This window comes from Odocoileus virginianus, chromosome 25, assembly GCF_023699985.2.
Source record: "Odocoileus virginianus isolate 20LAN1187 ecotype Illinois chromosome 25, Ovbor_1.2, whole genome shotgun sequence".
In the NCBI taxonomy this organism is placed as follows: Eukaryota; Metazoa; Chordata; class Mammalia; order Artiodactyla; family Cervidae; genus Odocoileus; species Odocoileus virginianus.
The window spans coordinates 27,280,317-27,302,763 of NC_069698.1; the positions used below are offsets into that span (position 1 = coordinate 27,280,317).

General features: G+C 35.9%; 1 protein-coding gene and 1 pseudogene across 1 annotated transcript in view; both read left to right on the top strand.

Moving 5' to 3' along the window:
• ROBO1 (roundabout guidance receptor 1) overlaps positions 1-22,447 on the top strand; it is a 1,227,175-nt gene that overhangs the window by 313,645 nt on the left and 891,083 nt on the right. The gene's annotated exons all lie outside the window — the stretch shown is intronic.
• LOC110122739 (apoptosis-resistant E3 ubiquitin protein ligase 1 pseudogene) lies at positions 20,002-21,349 on the top strand (annotated as a pseudogene).

The window sequence follows — 22,447 nt, forward strand, 5'->3', positions numbered from 1 at the left end:
GGTTCCATATATCTATATAATTTATTGATGTGTTTTATATAAACACATTCAAAATTTGAATCTGATATAAATAAATATGTGCAGTGTTTTATGTTGAGTGAAGTGTGGTGTACCAATTATCATTCTGAAGGAAGTAGGGTACTTGCACCAGTTAGCAATGGTGGAGAAGGACTTTAAACAGTTGCATCTTGGGTTTGGAGTCACCAAGGAAAACAGTCAAGAACTAAATGGAGCAATACTTTGCTTAGATAGAGAAGAGAGAGAGCAAGATTAGTTTCAGTAGCTTGAATCAGTCCCCCATGGCCAGTGGATCATTCCCAGCAACTTGTCTTGTGTTGCAATGGAAAAGCACAGTCCACACCCCTTGGACAGGGTGTTACCCAGGTACCATATAACACACTCTTCAAGCAAAGGCAAAAGAGCACACTCACTGAGCCTGAAATACAGAAAGATAAACCCATGCAAGATGATAAGCATGGCGCAGGTTATGTGGGCTCTTTACCTATTTCTAAGGAAGAGTTGCAAGCCCACCTCATACCCAGGCTTCCATGGCCAGGTGGTAGCCAAGAGACCACACACACAAGACTGCCTTTCCCAACATTTTGTACATAAATAAAAAAATAACAAATGGGACTCCAAGGTTGAAATATTAATGACTAGATAACAGATGGGCATTTAATGAGTGTAAGTAACTTGAATAAGGCGAAGGGGATACAATAGAACCAACAATAATAAAATAGACATTACTAAGGTTAGCAACTATTGTTGTTTAATGGTTAAGTCGTGTCTGACTATTTGCGACCCCATGGATTGTAGCCTGCCAGGCTCCTCTGTCCATGGGATTCTCCAGGCAAGTCACTGGTATGGCTCTCCTTTCCTTCTCCAGGGGATCTTCCTGACCCAAGGATCAAACCCACATCTCCTATGTTTCATGCATTGGCAGGCAGATTCTTTACCACTGACCACCAAGGAAGCCTGAGGTTATCAACTACTGAGGTTTAAAAAAACAATAATCATTTGTAACTTAGGTTCCTCCCTGATGTACACTTTTTGGATAAAGTCTTTCCCACACTCTCCCTGCCATTGCCATCATCATTTGTGTGTGTGTGGGTGTTAATCTTTCTGCTGTCTTCCCTTATAACTTTAATGTTGCTTATTTTGCTAGTTGTTAAAATTCATGTGAGTAGAATCATATTTTATGTATTCTTCTGTGATTCTTTCCTATCAACATTATCACTAACATTTATTTATGTTGATGCACAAATCATTATTTATTTTCTGTTATTGCTGTATAATAATCAACTGAAAGTACTACATTTTATGTTTCCATCATATTATTCATGTACATTTCATTTGCCATTATTTTAAAAATACTAAAGTTTAGGGAAGGATTTTGAATTTTTAATATTAATGTCCTCGGGCTCATGTTCAAGAGTTTCTTTGAAATGTAAGTCTAGGAATGAAATTGATTTATTGTAGGACATGGGAATGCTCACATTTCTTAGGTAATGCAAAACTTTTACAAAGCTTTGTTTAAATTTACACTTTTGCCAGATGAGAATGTCAGCTTATCAGTATCCTGACAAACACTTGATATTGACTGGCTTTTATGTTTTTGCCATCTGGTAATTGCCCCTTACAGTTTTTATGTTCATTTTCTTAATTGTTTCTAGGACATTTGGATTTTTTTTAATTAAATGTCCAAAAATTTTAAAAATTCTTTTGCCATTTTATTTTAGATTGTTAGTAGTTCTTTATATAACCTTTGCATTAATCTTACTTCTGTAATATCTTCTCTTACTTAGTGATTTCCCATTTTGTTCTTTTTATATCTTTTTATAAAAATGATTTATAGTTGAAATTGTTTCTACTTAATTTGTAATTGTGTGATGCTTTTAAAAAGCATGTTATTTTATAGTGATAAAGATAGTCTGTATAGTCTCCTCAAGTTTTATGATTTAGATTTATGGTTAAATGCTTAATCCACATACAATAGATTTTCTATGATTGCTGTGAATTTGGGAGATTCAATTTATACTTTTTGTGTGGTCAGTCAATTCTGCTGCCTTTATTTACTTAAAGTCCATCATTTTCTTCACTGACTGCAATGCCCACTATCATATATCAACATCCCATATAAGCTTAACTTGTTTTCCTATGTTCTTTCCCATTCTGTATATAAATTTTTCTGCTTCAGTTAGAAACCCATAGTCTAAGATGAAATGAGATTTTTATATTCAGGAGGATAAATTCCCACCTTGTTATATTCTTGGCCAATGAAGATTTTAGAATAAACTTGTGAAGTTCAATGCAAAATGCTAAAAGGATTTTCATTGATAGTTTATTGAATCTTAGATCAATTTGTTGAGATTGCATATCATTGCAACATTCATTATATTAACAAAAGTATACTGTATATACCTCTACTTATTTCAGAGAAACTTTAATATTTCTGTAAAATATTTTTATTTCCTTATACGTCATGTATATTATTTTAAAAATTATCTCTAGATCATTATTGATTTTCATTATCATTTTAATTAGTACTGCTACCATTTTTTAAAAAGTTGTTGTTATTCAGTTGCTCAGTTGTGTCTGATTTTTTGCGACCCCACGGACTGCAGCAGGCCAGGCTTCCCTATCCTTCACCATGTCTTGGTGCTTACTTAAACTCATATCTGTTGATTCAGTGATACCATTCAACCATCTCATCCTCTGCCGTCCCCTTCTCCTCCTGCCTTCAGTCTTTCCCAGCATCAGGGTCTTTTCTAATAAGTCAGCTTTTTTCATCAGGTGCCCAAAGTATTGGAGCTTCAGCTTTAGCATCAGTCCTTCTAATGAATATTCAGGATTGATTTCCTTTAGGATTGACTGGTTTGATCTCCTTGCAGTCCAAGGGATTCTCAAGAGTTTTCTCTAACCATGCTTTTTCAAAAGAATGAATTCTTTGGTGTTCAGCCGTCTTTATGGTCGAACTCTCACATCCATACATGACTACTGGAAAAACCATAGCTTTGACTAGACAGACCTTTGTCAGCAAAGTAATGTCTCTGCTTTTTAATTCAGCAATATTGTTAAACTATTATTATTCTATCCAAACATTCATTTATTATATTAGTATTTATAGAATCTTTTGCTTTTCAGTCTTTTCTAGAATGTTATTGTTGTTGTTCAGTCACTAAGTCATGTCTGACTCTTTGCAACCTCATGGACTGCAGCACACCAGGCTTCCCTGTCCTTCACTGTCTCGTGGAGTTGATCAAGCTCATGTCCATTGAGTCGGTGACGCCATCCAACCCTCTCATTCTATGCCGCCCCCATCTTCTCCTGCCCCCAATCCTTTCCAGCATCAGGGTCTTTTCCAATGAGTCAGCTCTTTGCATCAGGTGGCCAAAGTATTGGCCATGGGGTTGCAAATAGTCAGACACAACTTAGTGACTGAACAACAGGGAACAAATGAATAATTTAAAACTAGTTCAATTACATTTTATTCCCTCTCAGAAAAACTGGTCTTTTCATTTTCCTGGAAATCAATCTCTGAAGCTGCTGTGATCTGCATGGTTTACCTGTTGAAATTAAATTCTTATATACCTATAGCAGATAAACTTACAGAACTATTGCTATGTTAAAAACAAAGTCATTTCATTCTGTGGTTAAAAGTTCAAGCAATTTTGAAGTAATCTCTGAAGCACAGATTCATTCCTTTAGAGTGTCTTACCAATTACTACTTCTAAATCATTTTAGCTTTCTTTTAACTTTCTCTTACACTAGCAATATTCAGACTCTAGGAAATGAGATTCATGTTCTTTTTTTTTTTTTCTTTTTGACATACTATACATGTAGGTGTATTGTACTCGTATCATTATATCTAGGATGACCAATTGCTTTTTTCTGAGAATAGTAATTCAAGATGTGGCCATTTGAGGGTCTAAGGAAAATAATGATGAATTTTTCACATGCTCATATTCTCTTTGCTTACTGTGAAAATGTGCAAAACAGATCTATTCTAGCTCTTCAGCTTATTCCATAGAGTAGAACCAACAAAGATACTTCAAAAGTAATATTATTTACTTTAAAACTGATGGGGCATAATTGTAAGAAATGCTAATAGGGCAAAACATATTAGCAACACATCATAGAGGAACACATAGACAGTCAAAATGATATAGATATACATAAGAAAGAAAAGAAAGTGAAGTTGCTCAGTTGTGTCCAACTCTTTGTGACCCCATGGACTGTAACCTACCAGGCTCCTCCATCTATGGGATTTCCCAGGCAAGAGTACTGGAGTGGGTTGCCATTTCCTTCTCCAGGGGATCTTCCTGACCCAGGGATCAAACCCTAGTCTCCCACATTGCAGGCAGATGCGTTACCATCTGAGCCACGAGGGAAGCCCTATAGCCATATATATATATAAACATACATAAAATATGACAGAGAAGGGCAAAATGTGGCCTAGTTTTCTGTATGCAAGGATCTATAACTCATTGACTCATTAGAGTTCTGTTTGTAGTTAAAACTGTCAAGGCTCATTGAATGCCATTTTATATTAAGTATTTTGTTAGCAAATGCCTTTTTGAAGAATGGTTTAGGTTACCTTTTACCATAAATGCGATATGCTCTAACAGATTTTACACTGTTGTGAATTTCAATATCAGGATATCTTATTGAGAGACTGTAACAACCATGGTTAAAAAGATTTCCATGTAGTATATATGCTACATGGTTGAGAACAAAAATGTAAGCATGACTTTAGTTAGGAAATGCAAGATGAATCATTCTCTGCATAAAACTCTTAATTTGATAGAATGTTCTTTGTTTAGGATTTTAAAGTATAATTGGATCATTCATCTATTGAAAACATTTGTCAGAATGCCTATGAAAATAGAGATCTAATTCCCCATGGTGGAATTAGAAGCCCTTCACATCAGACCATTATTTTCACACCATTTTCTTCAACTTTCTAAAGGCTTTTTATTTCTTTTCTGTATCCCAACCACAGAGAAACAATTCTTGATACCCAGAGTGTCTGAATTCTTCCATTTGAATTATTTTGCTCAATTCAGTCTAAATTAACAACAGTCAAAACAATTGAACTCTTATTTTATTTTAGGTTACAAAGGAAGAAAATACAGGCCACCCAGTAGTTAGGGTCCAGAGGAAAAATAAACAAGCAGTCAACTGCAATTGTCATTAGAGCTAAGAATTGTGCTTAGGGTAACATACAAACAAGGAGAATTTATCTGAGGACAAGGACTGTCCTAGGGGACAGCTACATAAAGCTAGTGGATCAGCAGTTTTAATCTTACTTTAGTAAGAGCTTACTAATATTTGCAGTTTTATTCAAGCTGGTTTTAAAATATGAGTAAATATCAGGGACATAAATAATCAGCAGAATGTCATTCCAAACAGAAAATGAAGCCAGATTGTGGTGTCTTTGGGAAACTACAATAGCTTTGTATCTCTGGAGTGAGTGGAGAAGGGAGCGAGAGGGCAAATAGCAAGAGATGGGGAGATGGGGCTGAAGAGATATATTTGGTCCAGTTGATAGTAAAATATACTGAAGAGTTCCCATGTCATAATAAAGGGGGTTTATGCATTTTGAACCAGTGGGGAGCATGACTTGATGTCATTATTTCCCTCCTTGAAAGATCTCATAGCAGTGTGAAAGATGGCTTGGATGGGATTCAGAATTGAGATCCTGGTGTTGTAGATACAGAGTATTGAACAGATTTTCCCCATTCACTCCCCATTACCTGGAATACCTACTGTCTTTCAATTCAATACGTTGGAGTCCTAGGTACATTTCGAAATCTGCTCAAATGTTACCTCTCTGGGAAATCTTCCTAGATCTTTTGTCCATCAAAATATTGTCTCTCTCTCCTTGTCTCCTTCTCTCACTTTCTCTATAATCTTCCTTCTAGCTCTTGCATTAGAATTGATATATTTAGGCTGTCTCTGTAACTAATGATGAACATAAAAAGGGATAACTACTCAATAAATATTTTCAGAACTGGATATTTTCAGTAAGTGTTTAAAAGACAGATTTATAGTAAAATCTTAAAATAATATATTGATATAAAAGAGGAGAGATTTTGGAAACTATGTATGTGAAATTAATTCTAAATCTTGCTAATATTGTAATCATTAAGTTTGTTTCTGTTATTGCTTCACCAGTTCTCTGGTGTACATTAGCTGTGGAAAGAATTTTCTTTTGTGTCAGATAATTGTTGATTTTAGAAAAGAAAGACAAAAGACAAGTGCTTTTCAATTTACTTAGTACAAGATGAAGAACATAGGCATGCCTAAAAAGGGATTATGATATTAATGCTTTGTTATAAATTAATTTCTGTTGAGTATTTAGATACTTTTTCTTGAAATTAGGGGAAATGTGAATTTCACACCAATATATTCTCCCTAGGCTGCCTTACTCTGAAGCATTTTTTCTAAAATTGAAGGGTGAAAACAAGTATCTAGGACTCTACTGACTTATGGTAACCATCAACTGTAATATTCTACAGTATTAAATTTTGCTGCCTTCACTTTGTAAAACAGAATAATTACTTTATACAAGTATTTTAGACATATTTTTCTAAGGTTTATTAGTTCCATACTTAGAAGTGATTAATATTTATGAGTTATTACAGATGACTTTTTATTAAAGTATAGTTGATTTATAATGTGTTAATTTCTGCTGTTCAGCAAAGGATTCAGCTATACATATATATGCATTATTTTTTATATTCTTTTCCATTATGATTTATCTCTGGATATTGAATACAGTTCCATATATATGTGTACATTGTAGGACTTTGTTTTTTATCCATTCTATACATAACTGTTTGTGTCTGCTAACCCCAAACTCCCCGTCTACCCCTCCCCTAGTCCCCTCCTTGGGGAATACAAGTCTGTTCTCTATGCCTGTGAGTCTGTTTCTGTTTCATAGGTAGAATTTCAAAAATAGCTTTGCTTGTGTCATATTTTAGATTCCATATATAAATGATATCATATGATATTTGTCTTTCTCTTTTTTTTTGGACTTAGTCTGATAACCTCTAGTTCCATCCATGTTGCTGTAAAAGGCATTATTTCATTTCTTTTTCTTTTTTTAGCTGAGTATATTCCATCATACATATGTACCACATCTTTATTCTTTATCTATTCATGTGTTGATGGACGGGTGTTAGCTATTGTGAACCTGCTGCTATGGACTTAAGTGTGCATTGATCTTTTTGGATTATAGTTTTGTCTGTATATAGGCCCAGGAGTGGGGTTGCTGGATCATATTGTAATTCTATCTTTAGTTTTTAAAATATTTATGAATTACTATTTCACAGGCATGCCCAACTAAAATGTTCTTAATGTATTATTTCTAAAAAATATTTCAAAAACACAAATACATTTTTTCATTCTCCCATCTAACTATTAAGACACTGATGATATAGATGTGGAAAACTGAACAGATTTTTTCATTTACTCTTCTGTCTCTCAGTTCAATTTGTTGGTAGCCTTGCTAGCCTCGTGACCCACCTAGGTTCTAAGTTCCCGGAGTCTGCAGTGACTTACTGAGGCAAATGAATTGATGCTTAAGTTAGTGATTTCATAGCCATTTCAAATATTAAAAAAGAGCTGCAGGCATCATTAGAATTCACCCAATGAATGAGTTATTTTCAGCTACTGGTTATTAAATCGAGCAGCAACCACAGGAGCCAAGACCCTTGGCTTGAAAGGGAAAAAAAAAATCTAAATCGTTGAAAATCTTTATACATAGCTAAATATTTTATCTTAATTTAAATAAAAATGAAGGATTCTGATCAACATAATGTAAGTGAATGCATGGTTATAATTTGGGGTGGGGAGGAAATAGCTTACTGTCCCTCCTTCCTACAAAGTTGAAAATGAACTACTGAGTTCCTTTCACTGGCTTATACATGGATGGCTAAGAATTCACATCAAGCAATTTGACACCTATATTTTAAGTACAAATTTCCATAGGTCAGAATATTTTGTTTAATATAGATAAAAAAAATTTGCAATATACATATCCCAATTTTTGTTTAATTATCCATATTTGATTTAAAGAACACCATATTTTAATATTACACATTTAAACTTCTAAAAGTGCATTAGGAAGAAAGACATTCTTTTGTAATGAATTAAAAAAATATACTACTATGTTACTGTTAATATTAATTGGAATAGATATTTTGGTTGGCAATATCCAGAGCCTTAGAAGATCAAGACTCTTGAAATTGGATATGTCTTTGACTCATAAATTATCCCTCCAAGAGTAAAAAGGAAAGCATAAAAGACAGATACTTAAATTATGGTACATTGATATAATGGAATATTAAAATTTTTACTTAAAAGACATGTGTAAATAGTTTATACAACACTAAGTAAACTAAAACATGAGGGATAGAGAGATAGAAAATAGATATTCCAAATTTATGTCTCTGCATTATATTAACATTTATTTCAAAGACTGGAAGTTTAATAGTAATTATGTTTATGAGGCTTTTAAAAAAATTTTACTTTTATTATTATTCAAATTTGCTATACAGGCGTGTGATTTTTTTCAATTATAACATATATATTTACTCAAGTATGACATATATATGAAAGTATACAAATCCCAAGTATATAATTCAGTGACTTTTTCACAGTAAACACATTTTGTGTATTCAATAAATAGAACTTCAATAATTCCCCAGAAGTGCCTCTCATGCCCCACTCTAGTTACTAACTCCACTAAACATAAGAACTATCTTAATGTTTATCACTGTAGATGAGTTTTGCTGTTTCTGCATGTTATAGAAATGAAATCATATAGTATATATAAACTCAACATTATGCGTGGGTGTCAGTTGTCCATGTTGTTGTATGCAGTATCTTATTGTATGAATGTAGCCCAACTTATGCATTTTACTGTTATTAGTCATTTGTCCACTTTTTGTTGTCATCACTAAATTGTGTCTGACTCTTTACAACCCAATAGATTGCAGCAAGCCAGGTTCTACTGTTCTTCACTATCTCCTGGAGCTTGCACAAATTCATGTCCACTGAGTTGGTAATGCCCTCAAACCATCTCATCCTTGGCTGCCCTCTTCTCCTTTTGCCTTCAATCTTTCCTAGCATCAGGATCTTTTCCAGTGAGTTGGTTCTTTGCATCAGGTGGCCAAATTGTTGGAGCTTCAGCTTCAGCATCAATCCTTCCAATGAAAATTCAGGACTGATTTCCTTTATGTTTGACTGGTTTGATCTCCTTGCAGTCCAAGGGACTCTCAAGAGTCTTCTCCAGCACCGCAATTCAAAAACATCAATTCTTCACCTCTCAGCCTTCTTTATGGTCCAGCTCTTACATCCATACATGACTGCTTGGAAAAACTGTAGCTTTGACTATATGAACCTTTGTTGGCAAAGTCAAGTCTCCGCTTTTTAATTCACTGTCTAGATTTGTCATAGCTTTTCTTCCAAGGAGCAAGTGTCTTTTAATTTTATGACTGCAGTCACTGTCTGCAGTGATTTTGGAGCCCAAGAAAAGAAAATCTGTCACTGCTTCCACCTTTTCCCCATCTATTTATCATGACGTGATGGGACTGGATGCCATAACCTTAATTGTTTGCATGCTGAGTTTTAAGCCAGCTTTTCGCTCTCCTCTTTCACAGTCATCAAGGTGCTCTTTAGTTCCTCTTTGCTTTCTGCCATTAGAGTGCTATCATTTGCATATCTGAGGTTGTTGACGTTTCTCCCCAAAATCTTGATTTTAGCTTGTGATTCATCCAACCCAACATTTGCACGATGTACTCCATATATATGTTAGTTTGGGCCTGTTAGCAATCTAGCACCTTATGAACATTCTTGCAAATTTATTTTGATTAACTTATGTATAAATTCCAACAGGGAATATACTTTGTAAGTCATAGGATGTGTCTGTGATCAGCTTTGATAATTCTTATGCTACTTTTTGTCAGCAATAGTGAACAGAAAGGAGGGAAGGGAAAGAAAGAAAGGGGAAGAGAAGGAGGGAGAGAAGGAGGAAGGGCCAGAAACTGTTACCTATGCAGATGTTGGCTATTTATATTACCTTGGGCAGTATTAACAGGTCATTGACCCCTGGCTTGTCATTTATCTCAGTCTCTCATCTGGTCTTTCTTTTCAGATAAATTGAATAAAGCTGATGACCTTTTATTCATATCTATTATAAAGTATATCAGCTTTCTTTGCTTCTCAGTCTGATCAACCTGATTCCACTTTGACTTTTATGAGCAGTAGCTAACATGAATGGAGCAGTCTGTGCCAGTGTTATGATTTAGAGATTAGTGATGACATGTAGATTAATCATTATAATGCATACTTTAAATGCACAAAATTAGTATCTTTATACTAAGACACATCCAGAATCTAGAATAAGAAAACTCAGAGATTTACCTAATCAGAAAATCAGGGTACAAGACAAAAAAGGTGATACCAGTATGTCTAATAAGAGAGAAAAATAAGCACTAAAAATCACACTAAGGGCATGGGATAAAGTTTTAATTTTGAAAGCTACTTTTATAACCCCAAATGCTAAAGCCATCTTTTTATAACTACCCTGACTTTTCACAGTGATTCTTCTGATACCAGGAAACTCAGCCTGAAGTTTTTGGAATGATCAAAATTAAGAACATGATCTTCATTTTTGTTGGCCCAGATATCTGCTTTAACACTTCAAACACTCTTTTAAAATATCTCACACTGTATCAAAAATAACTTTTCTTAGCCACAAAGAAATCTGAGAGCTCTGTCAGTCAGCAAGCCCATATGTAAGTGAGAAAGAAATCTGCTGCTTAGTTTACATGACAACCTACAGATCAAAGCAAAATAAATAAATAACATTGAGTTGACTAAGTCTTCTAGTTCCTTGGGAATAAACACTGGATATAAATACATTGAAATGAAACTCTGAAGACACTGCAGCTATCCATGTTGAAATTTTATAGAAAATATAAGTCCCTGGCAAAGGGGAATTATAATTTTTAATATAAAATGTTAATTTTCATCAAAAAGTAAAAACCAAACATAGTACAGATTGGTAGGCTAAAAATAAAATTATTTGCCCATTGTTGTAGAAATATATAATTGCTTTGAAGGATAATAGTTTCCTAAATGCAAGCTAACCATAGCTCATTTGTTTCATTTAATATTTTTAAAATGGCACCTTATTCATTAGCACATATTATTAAGACTTAGTTCAAATGAAATCATCATCTACAGGAGACTATTAAAAGTAGTTTTTTTGTGTGTGTTTTTTTAAACTGAAAAGTTGTTATCATTTCTTTACAAGGGTCCAATATGTTTTCCAGAAATATAGATTTTTTTTAACTTTCATGTTTAGTTTTACCTCTACAGTGGTTTGAATTCACCATGAGTTCTGATTTGCACAATAGTTTTTTCCTTTCTTTAGGGTTCAGACTTTAGAATTAATCAGCTTTTTAAAAGTAGTATTTTAAGGAGGAATCTCCTCCCCTCAGAGAAATAAGCTCAGGAAAGTAGTAAAAGTTATGTCAAGGAGAGTTCAATTATCTTACGTTCACTCTACTCTTGGCCTACTTAGGAGCTCTCAAAAGAAGGGCCACCCTCTGACACAAGTTTAACAGGAAGTTTGTTCCATTTAAGAAGATATTCATAGTGTCAGGAAGCCAGAATTTTATTAAAAAAAAATAGTATTGTAAGATGCTTTCAATCAAATTCCTTTATTCAATTTGGGCAGTATTTTACACCGGTTAAATTATTATTGTTCCTTCTAGAGACTCAATAGTGTCAGTGGTTACTATAACCTCTGTGTATATATTGTCATTCCTAAGTGGGTTTCACCTCAAGTGCTATAAAAATTATTTTTTGTATCTAAATAAAAGAGAAGAATAAACTTGAAGAAGAATGTGTCTGCCATTCTCATCCAAATTAATAGGAGGTGTTCCAGATTTTAATAGGAAAAAAGTGTATGTATGACTCAAAACATTATCTTTTTCTTAACTATAATTTATTGAGATCTTTGAAATAGATTTCAGTCTAGAAAATTGTTCCATTGACATTTTAAATTAATTTTTCTTGGAATATAGTTGCTTTACAATGTTGTGATAGTTTCTGCTATAGAGCAAAGTGAATCAGTTATACATATACATATGTCCATTTTTTTTAAATTTTCTTCCCATTTGGATCACCATGGATCATTCAGTAGGGTTCCCTGTGCTAAACTATAGGTTTTCATTAGTTATCTATGAAACTAATTAGTTTTATACACAGTAGGGTATCTAAGTCAATCTCAATCTCCCAGTTTTCCCCACTCATTCCTTCCCTCTTAGTAATCATAACTTTTTTCTCTATTCATCGGCAAATCTATTTCTGCTTTGCCAATAAGTTCATCTGTACCATTTTAGTAGATTCCACATATAGGCGATATTATATTTGTTTTTCTCTTTCTGACTTCATTCTGTATGACAGTCTCTAGGTTCATACATGTCTCTGCAAATGGCACTTTTCCTTTTTATGGCTGAGTAATATTCCATTGTTGGCTTCCCTGGTAGCTCAGCAGTAACGAATCCACATGACAATTCAGGAGATACAGGTTTGATCCCTGGGTTGGGAAGATCCCCTGGAGAAAGAAATGGCAACCACTCCAGTATTCTTACCTGGAAAATTCCATGGACAGAAGAATCTGGAAGGCTACAGTCCATGGGGTCACAAAGAGTTGGACATGACTTAGCAATGAAACATGAACAAATATTTTGTTTTATATATGTACCATACCTTTATCCATTCCTCTGTCAAAGGACATTTAGGTTGCTTCCATGTATGGCTATTGTAAATAGTGCTGCAGGAAACACCGGAGTGCATGCCTCCTTTTGAATTATGGTTTTCTCTGAGTATATGCCTAGGAGTGAGAGAAATTAAGGAAATAATCCCATTTACCATCACAACAAATAGCACAACATACCTCAGAATAAACCTATCTAGGGAGACAAAAGACCTATATCCAGAAAACTAGGATATTGGAGAAAGAAATCAAAGATGACACAAACAGATGAAGAGATATACCATGCTCTTGGAAGAATCAGTATTGTAAAATGACTTTACTACCAAAAGCAATCTACAGATTCAATGCAATCTCTATCAAATTTCCAGTGGTATTTTTCACAGAATTAGAACAAAAAATCTGCCATTTTAATCAAAACACAAAAGACCACAAATAGTCAAAGTGATATTGAAAACGAAAAACCAAACTGGAAGAATCAGGCTACCATATGACCCAGCAGTCAAAACATTTTTAAAAACAATAAAAAATATTACTGTAATGGTTTTATTTTATTATTTTTAGAATATATTAACTTTTAGGAAAAGTTTTAGATTTAATATCAAAGAGAGTGCTTATTCTCTGCATTTCAAAGCCAATATAATAATGTATAGCCTATTAAATTATACATGTGTTGATAATAATCAATCAAGATGCCATTAATGAACCCTGGTTCATCATAAATATTTTAGCATTCATCTTTTTAAAAAGTACAGGATTCAGTAAGCAGTGTAGCAGTAGTTAGAAAATTTTTGGAGGGAAAAATATTTTCAGAGATGAACATTGAACACGTATGTTCTTGTTTCTCTTACTCAGACTGTGATTGGAGCTAGAGGCAGTCATTAGTAAGCAGCCAACAATTCTCTGCAATAGAATTGGGTAATTCAAAATAGTTGTCATGGTTTTCTCACATCAACTATTTTATTTCCTAACATATTTTTAATTGTATCAAGATTAGGACTGTGTACTAAGAATATGAAATATTTTTCAGAGTAGAAAATTATCAAATTAATAGGATGGTTTAATATCCATTTAGGTGCGAAATCCCTTCAGACAGTTAAATGTTCTGAAGTATATTTCCTACTCTTTTGACAAAGTTATCTCAACCCATTTCTCAGAGAACACATAAAAATATTTATATAGTCACCAGGAATAAAATGGAGAGAACTTGGAGTATCTATATGCAATTTGGTAAACAAATATTATATAATCTTGATATTATTAAGATAAAGATAAAACATAAAATATTAGAGAATTGCTAATATTGAAATTTTATAAACTGTACAAATAAATATTTTCCTTTTTAATGACAAATGAGCTTACTTTTAAAAATATATTTTAGTATGAATTATACATCCTTGAATTAGCCATGAGAAATTCTAGATACTTTTTGATAATGATCTTTCCAAACCATCATACTCACTATGGACAAACATTGAACAAATCCATAAATGGTAGCAAAATGTAGTTGATTTATAATGTCCTGTTAATTTCCAGTATACAGCACACTGATACTATGTATATATGTATACATATATATGTAAACCAAAATATTATACATAATAGAATGATGAAGATAGTTTGAGATCAAGTTTTGAAAGCTTCATGACCTATAGTCTTTTAATGAGTTATTCAACTTTTTTACTTTTATAATCTTATAGAGCACTTTTAATCCATAAAAATTATAATTATTAATTTAAAAATTGTATCACATCAAATTTTGACTAATTGTAAATATCAAATGCCAATAAGGAAGTAACAGGGAAAAAAAATAAGGAGTAAAGGGGAAAAAATGAGAAAGAAGAAAGAAAAGTATACCAATTTAGAAAGTCTACAAAAGCAGTTACAGGGGCATCTGGCATGTAATAACAATAATGAAATAATCATTCATATTTTTTATTTAACCAGAAAAATGAGATAAGAGCAAAGTAAATCAAAAGAATGCTATATAGTTTGCTAAATGCTTGCAAAAAAGATTTCCAAATAAAAAGTAGCGAAGCTAACAGACAGAATTCAATAAGAATTGATGCTATATGGATAGCCAGTTCAGAGAAGTATTTGACCCCAAAAGTGTTTATTTTTTAATTGCCACTGCAATATATATTGGGATGTTGCTAACAAAATTTTCTGACTCCAAACTGCATAGTTCATGAATTCAGTGCCAATAGACTGCTTCATAATTTGGTACAAGAAGCTTGCTTTCTTAGCTGAATGCTATTGAATCAACCTCTATCAATGACTGTAAGTTAGAATAGACTTTGTAGCTTTCAGGATTCTCTCTCATGAGTCAAATTTGCTGACCAAGAGCCCGAGGACTGTGATGAACTTAGACTTTGAGCAGGTCTAGCTTTATATCCTGGCTCAGGAAGCAACGTCATAGGCATAACCATAAACTTTGTGAATATAACTAGCTTGTGACATTATGTTTAGGGTGAACCAAAGTCTCCAGTCATTGCCTAGGTTTTAGCTTATGGGAGTGTATATAGGCCCTCAGAAGACAACGTTAATATTTCCTCATTACTTTATGTAGTAACTTGTCATGTATGTATTCCTGTTTTCATTTTTTGATGTCAGGTTCAGTTCAGTTCAGTTCATTTCAGTCGCTCAGTCATGTCTGACTCTTTGCGACCCCATGAACCGCAGCACGCCAGGCCTCTCTGTCCATCACCAGCTCCTGGAGTCCACCCAAACCCATGTCCATTGTGTCAGTGATGCCATCCAACCATCTCATCCTCTGTCATCCCCGTCTTTTCCTGCCCTCAATCTTTCCCAGCATCAGGGTCTTTTCCAATGAGTCAGCTCTTCACATCAGGTCCAAAGGATTGGAGTTTCAGCTTCAACATCAGTCCCTCCAATGAACACCCAGGACTGATCTCCTTTACGATGGACTGGTTGGATCTCCTTGCACGCCAAGGGACTCTCAAGAACCTTCTCCAACACCACAGTTCAAAAGCATCAATTCTTCTGCGCTTAGCTTTCTTTATAATCCAACTCTCACATCCATACATGACTACTGGAAAAACCATAGCCTTGACTAAACGAACCTTTGTTGGCAAAGTAATGTCTCTGCTCTTTGATATGCTCTCTAGATTGGTAATAACTTTCCTTCCAAGGAGCAAACGTCTTTTAATTTCATGGCTGCAATCACCATCTGCAGTGGTTTTGGAGCCCAGAAAAATAAAGTCAGCCACTGCAACTGTTTCCACTCTTTCCCCATATATTTGCCATGAAGTGATGGGACCGGAAGCCATGATCTTAGTTTTCTCAATGTCAGGTTATTGAAGTAGAATTTATATACACTAAAGGTCACTCCTTATAGTCATATATTTCCATGAGTTTTAAAAAATAAAGTAATGTGATGATCACCAGAATGAAGACAGAATAGTTCCATTACCACAAAAGCTTTCTTTTGTACTTTTGTAGTCAATCTCCCTGGTAAACTTAAATCAGATAGATTTCTGTCCCTATACTTTGACCTTTTCTAGAACATCAATAAAATCAAATTTTATAATGAGTAGCTCTTTCTTCATGGATTCTTTCATTTAGTGTAATGCTTTTGAGATTCATTCATGGTGTTACTTGCATCAGTGGTTATCCTTTTTTAAATTTTTGATGTGTTATTCCATTGTGTGGGTCTGCCACAACTTTCTCATCTAGTCATGACTTAACAGATTATTGTTTTTTTCCATGACTGAGGTGGTTATAAATGAAAGTGATATCAGTATTCACTTACAGTCTTTGTATGGGCATATGTTTTCTTTTCTCTTGGGTAAATAAGAGTGTAACAGCTGGGTTTAGGATGACTAAGTTTAATATCAAATGAAATGGTCATATGATTTAAACATACTGATTTTACCTTTCCAAGAAAATGTATCAAACTATGTAATGCTTAATAATAATGACAATGGAAGCAATACAGCAATGATGACAGTCTTATTGCGTGTTGTTTAGCATCTTCCAGGCAACAGGCAGTATGCTAAGCATTTTATGTATTTTTCATTCATTTCATCCTCACAGGGATACATAAAGTGATTATTATTATTATTATCTTTATTTTAATGTGAGAAAATAGAAATCTGAAAAATGTTATATAATTTGCCCAAGTTGTCAGCCTACAAGTAAGTGGTAGAGCTGAGATTCTAACCTAGAAAATCTGGCCATTGGATTACCTTCCCTAAACACGATGTCCTACTGTCTTTTCATTTACTGGTTAGATGGACATTAGGAGTAATAGAGTTCATCACTCTAAAGAAAAATTAAAGAATTCTAAAAATTCGTTCTTAAGGCATTTTGTGCAGAACATAAACTGAAAAATTTAGCATCCAAGAACTTGAAAAAATTGTCATTAGTATATGCATACAATAACTATTCTTATGTACAAGTTGCCCAATTTTTTCTGCATTTACACAATCCCTTTGCCAAAGGGAAATTGTTTTCCTTACACTCATGTAAGTTTTAGATTGAATTGTTGTTGTTTAGTCACTCAGTTGTGTTCAACTGTATGTGACCCCATGGACTGCAGCAAGCCAGGCTTCCCTGTCCTTCACCATCTCCTGGAGTTTGCTCAAACTCATGTCCATTGAGTTGGTGATGCCATCCAACCATCTCGTTAGATTGAATGTAAAGGGTCTAAAATGAAAATCATAAAGGGAATTAATTTCAGTCTTTGAGAATAAGAAATAACATTGAAAGACTCCAATGCACAAACAAAATTCTATTTACTGTTAGAAAGAATTAGACCTGACTTTTTATCATATAAAAGGAGAAGGACATAATAGAATAATTAAAATAATTATAAATAATTAATTAAATAATTAATTAATATAATAATTAAAATAAAATAAATAATTTTAAATAATTAAAATTTATTTGCAGACTATATTACATAAAAGTCCTCATGACATTTGACAGACACTAAATAGTTTGGAACCTTTATGTTGCTCAGGATTCTTGGTTGTCATATTTTTATTAATTATTTTGGGGAAAAAAATTAAGGTCTATTTTTTGACAGTATGTATAGAACCACTTAAAAAGAATCTTTATCAAGCTTCATTTATGGTTTTTGTGTCGTTTGAAAATGAAAGTGTTAGTTGCTCAGTCATGTCCAACTCTGTGACCCCATTGACTGTATCCCACCAGGCTCCTCTGTCCATGGAATTCTTGAGGCAAGAATACTGGAGTGGGTTGCTATTCCCTTCTCCAAGGAATCTTCCCAATCCAGGGATCGAGCCTGGGTCTCCTGTATTTCAGGCAGATTCTTTACTATCTGAGCCACCAGGGAAACCCTTCTTGTCATTTAGTTGACTGCAGAGAAAGAGAGAATAAAATGGTTCCAACAGAGATGGCTGTTATCACAGATTTGGAGATAGGCCTGATAGAAATAGATGAAGAAAGGAGAGAGGTAAACGTCATGTTGGTGTCTAAAGGGTCTGGGTTATTCTATTATGTATATTGTTTATGTTAAGTCACAGTACATAAAAAGGCATCACATCTGCTCTCCTACTTTCACATTTTTATCAGGTGTTGATGCAGTGCTATTTTTTACCCTGACTGATGTTTTTTAAAACATTCAGAGTGAAAGTCCAAATATGTGCTTATATAATGCACAGTATACCTAGATTGAAATTGCATCAACTGTGACAGCTATTTACCTCCTCAATTCATTCTGGATATTAAATAAATGTAGCAAAATAAAGGGAGAAGGCAATGGCAACCCACTCCAGCACTTTTGCCTGGAAAATCCCTTGGGTGGAGGAGCCTGGTAGGATGCAGTCCAGGGGGTCGCTAAGAGTCAGACACGACTGAGCGACTTCGCTTTCACTTTTCACTTTCATGCATTGGAGAAGGAAATGACAACCCACTCCAGTGTTCTTGCCTGGAGAATCCCAGGGGCAGGGGAGCCTGGTGGGCTGCCGTCTATGGGGTCGCACAGAGTCGGACGTGACTGAAGCGACTTAGCAGCAGCAGCAGCAGCAGCAAAATAGAGGGACACTCTGCCCAGGTTTCTGTAAATATTCCTCAAGTGATTTTCAAATTTCTGTGAAGGTTAAAAATTTTCTTTGAGACTGGCTGAAGCTACAGTATGGCATGAGAGCAAAATATATACAGTTATCAGGGCAGAGCAGAGTGTATCAACAAGTAATAGTGTGGAAGCCAGATTGTTATTTTTAATTTTCTCTCTAACCAGACTGAGGCTAGGAACATGACCTCTCAGTCTTCTGGTCTGGCCTGCATCGCTCAAATTTTAGAAACTCTTGAGTGTGTATGTGCACACATGTGTTTGTTTGTGTGAGTCCCATGCTGTTTTTATTCTATGCTTTTATGAGTAATGGTCTTTACTGTGTTGGTATATTTCAAGCTTTTTGCTTTATGTAGACTTACATAAAAGTTTACATCTTTCTTGGATTTGCTGTGTGTGTGTCTCTATTTATTTGGTGCCAACCAGGGAAAATCTGGAATCTCTAAACAGCTTCTGACTTCTCCACCTCTATTTCTGCTACATTGTACTATTGTGGAACAAGTTGAAAAGAATCCAAAGTCTTGAACTATCATGACATTTTCAATATTTCTCCTAGCTTTCATAGATTTAAGATGTTTTATCATTCTGTTTTTCAGTTCAGTTCAGTCGCTCAGTCGTGTCTGACTCTTTGCAACCCCATGAATTGCAGCACACCAGGCCTTCCTGTCCCTCACCAACTCCCAGAGTTTACTCAAACTCATGTCTATCGAGTCGGTGATGCCACCCAGCCATCTCATCCTCTGTCGTCCCCTTCTCCTCCTGCCCCCAATCCCTCCCAGCATTAGGGTCTTTTCTAAGGAGTCAACTCTTCGCATGAGGTGGCCAAAGTATTGGAGTTTCAGATTCAGCCTCAATCCTTCCAATGAACACCCAGGACTGATCTCCTTCAGGATGGACTGGTTGGATCTCCTTGCAATCCAAGGGACTCTCAAGAGTCTTCTCCAACACCACAGTTCAAAAACATCAATTTTTTGGTGCTCTTCACAGTCCAACTCTCACATCCATACATGACCACCGGAAAAACCATAGCCTTGACTAGACGGACCTTTGTTAGCAAAGTAATGTCTCTGCTTTTTAATATGCTGTCTAGGTTGGTCATAGCTTTCCTTAGTTCTGTTCTTAGTGTCATATAAAGGATACTGTGCTGTGCATGTCCTTGAGAGATGAGCACAACTACAGCCTGTCCTTCATGAGCTTGGTCCTCCAGAAGAAGAGGTACCAGTGTCTCATTTGAGAAGTTGGTGACGTCCATCCGGCAGACCTTCCAGGTGTTCCTGCGGCTCACCCTGCATTCTCGGGGCTGCTTCCCTGCCTGCATCTCATACCAAAACCAGCCAATCAACAATGGTGAACTTGACATCATTGTCCTAAGCGAGAATGAGAGGAATATCATTGAACGCAACGTATCCACATTAGGAGTGAGCGTTTACTTTGAAGCTTATCTGTATAACGCTGCCAACTTCACCAGCACGCCGTGGCACCTCCCGCCCATGCACACAGGCTCTGCCCAGCGCCAGCCCTCCTGGCTCTGAAGGAGGAAGATGAAGACTCACCATCTGAGTGTCACACCCCTGAGAAGGTGAAGAAACCGAAGAAGGTATACTGCTATGTGTCACCAAAACAATTCTCAGAGAAGGAGTTCTACCAGAAAATCATTCCTTGGTGGCTTTACACCTCCTGGGTGTGCCCCAGAATCAAATTTTCAAAGCTTGGCCCAGACCCTGTCCATAAGCTGCTCACCCTTGTGGTGGATGGCGGCATTCAGCCCCTGGGGAGCTCATCTGTAGGGAGAGGAAATTCTTAGCGGCCACGTTCTTCCGCTCCCTCCATGAGAACATAGGAGGATCCGAGACCTTTCAGGACACGGTGAACATTTTCCATCAAGAGCTTCAGCAGGTACATATGAAAAGGCCACGTTCTGAAGTCACCCTGAAGGTCAGCAGACATGCCTTGTTGGAATCGTCTCTGAAAGCCACTCGGAATTTCTCCATCTCAGATTGGAGCAAGAACTTTGAAGTGGTTTTTCAGGATGAAGAAGCTCTGGACTGGGAAGGGCCTCTTTGGGAATGGTTTGAGTTAATCTGCAAAGCACTGTTTGACACCACCAATCAGCTCTTCACCCGATTCAGTGACACCAACCAAGCACTAATGCACCCCAACGCTAATCGCCCTGCTCATCTGCTCCTGAAGATGTATGAGTCTGCAGGGCATCTGGTGGGCAAGTGTCTCTATGAGTCTTCTCTAGACGGAGCCTGCAAGCAGTTGGTCCAAGCTCACTTCACCCATTCTTTCTTGGCCCAAATCATTGTACTATGTATGCGTTACAAGTGCTTTGAAAAGATGACCCAGAATTCTACAAATCTAGAGTGTGTTTCATTCTCAACAATGACATGAGTGAGATGGAGCTGGTCTTTGCAGAAGAGAAAGTTAATAAATCAGATCAATTGGATAAGGTCAGAGAAGACTCCCTGAGAGACCTGCTTCAGAAACAACAGTGAGTAGAATACAGCAAGGAGAAGGAAATGGCAACCCACCCCAGTATTCTTGCCTGGAGAACCCCAGGGACAGAGGAGCCTGGTGGGCTACCATCTACGGGGTTAGACAGAGTTGGATACAACTGAGCGACTAAGCACAGCACTGCTGTTGATGCTAAGTCACTTCAGTCGTGTCGGACTCTGTGCGACCCCTTGGACTGTAACACACCAGGCTCCTCTGTCCCTGGGGATTCTCCAGACGAGAATACTAGAGTGGGCTGCCATGCCCTCCTCCAGGGGAATCTTCCCAACCCAGCGATCGAACCCAGGTCTCCTGTATTGCAGGCAGATTCTTTACTTTCTGAACCATCAGGGAAGCCCAAGAATGCTGGAGTGGGTAGCCTATTCCTTCTCCAGGGAAACTTGCCAACCCAGCAATCAAACTGGGGTCTCCTGCTTTGCAGCCCGATTCCTTACCAGCTGAGCTACCCAGGAACACCCCGTATAAAGGAAACTTGTTTATAGAACAGTTTTGATAACCTCTTGAATAGGCCAAATGAAATAAATTGTCATCAAAATTGCTTTCTATGCTATAGAGCAGGTCCCACTAGCTATCTGTTTAACACATGATAGTGTATATATGTCAATCAATCCCAATCTCCCAATTCATTCCCCCCACTGCCCCAATGTGTCCTATATCTGCATCTCTCTTGCTGCCCTGCAAGTAGATTCATCTTTACTGTTTTTCTAGATTCCACATATATGTGTTAATGCACGATATTTACTTTCCTCTCTCTTCTTTATAGAACAGGGAGCTCAATTTGGTGCTCTGTGGTGACCTAGATGGGTGGGATGAGCTGGGGGAATGGAGGTCTAGAGGGAAGGGATGTTTGCACATGTATAGTTGATTCACTTAACTGTACAGCAGAAAAAACACGATATTGTAAAGAAACTATACCCCAATAAATTTTTTTAAAAAATAGCTTTGGTGTTATCAAGGAAGCATTGTTCATTTGCTAGAGAGTTTTTTTCCTAGGACTTTGTTCTCCCTATGAGTCAGCATAAATGTACATCTTAACAAGTGAATAAAATGTGAGTGGGTACATAGTGGAAATGGAAGGA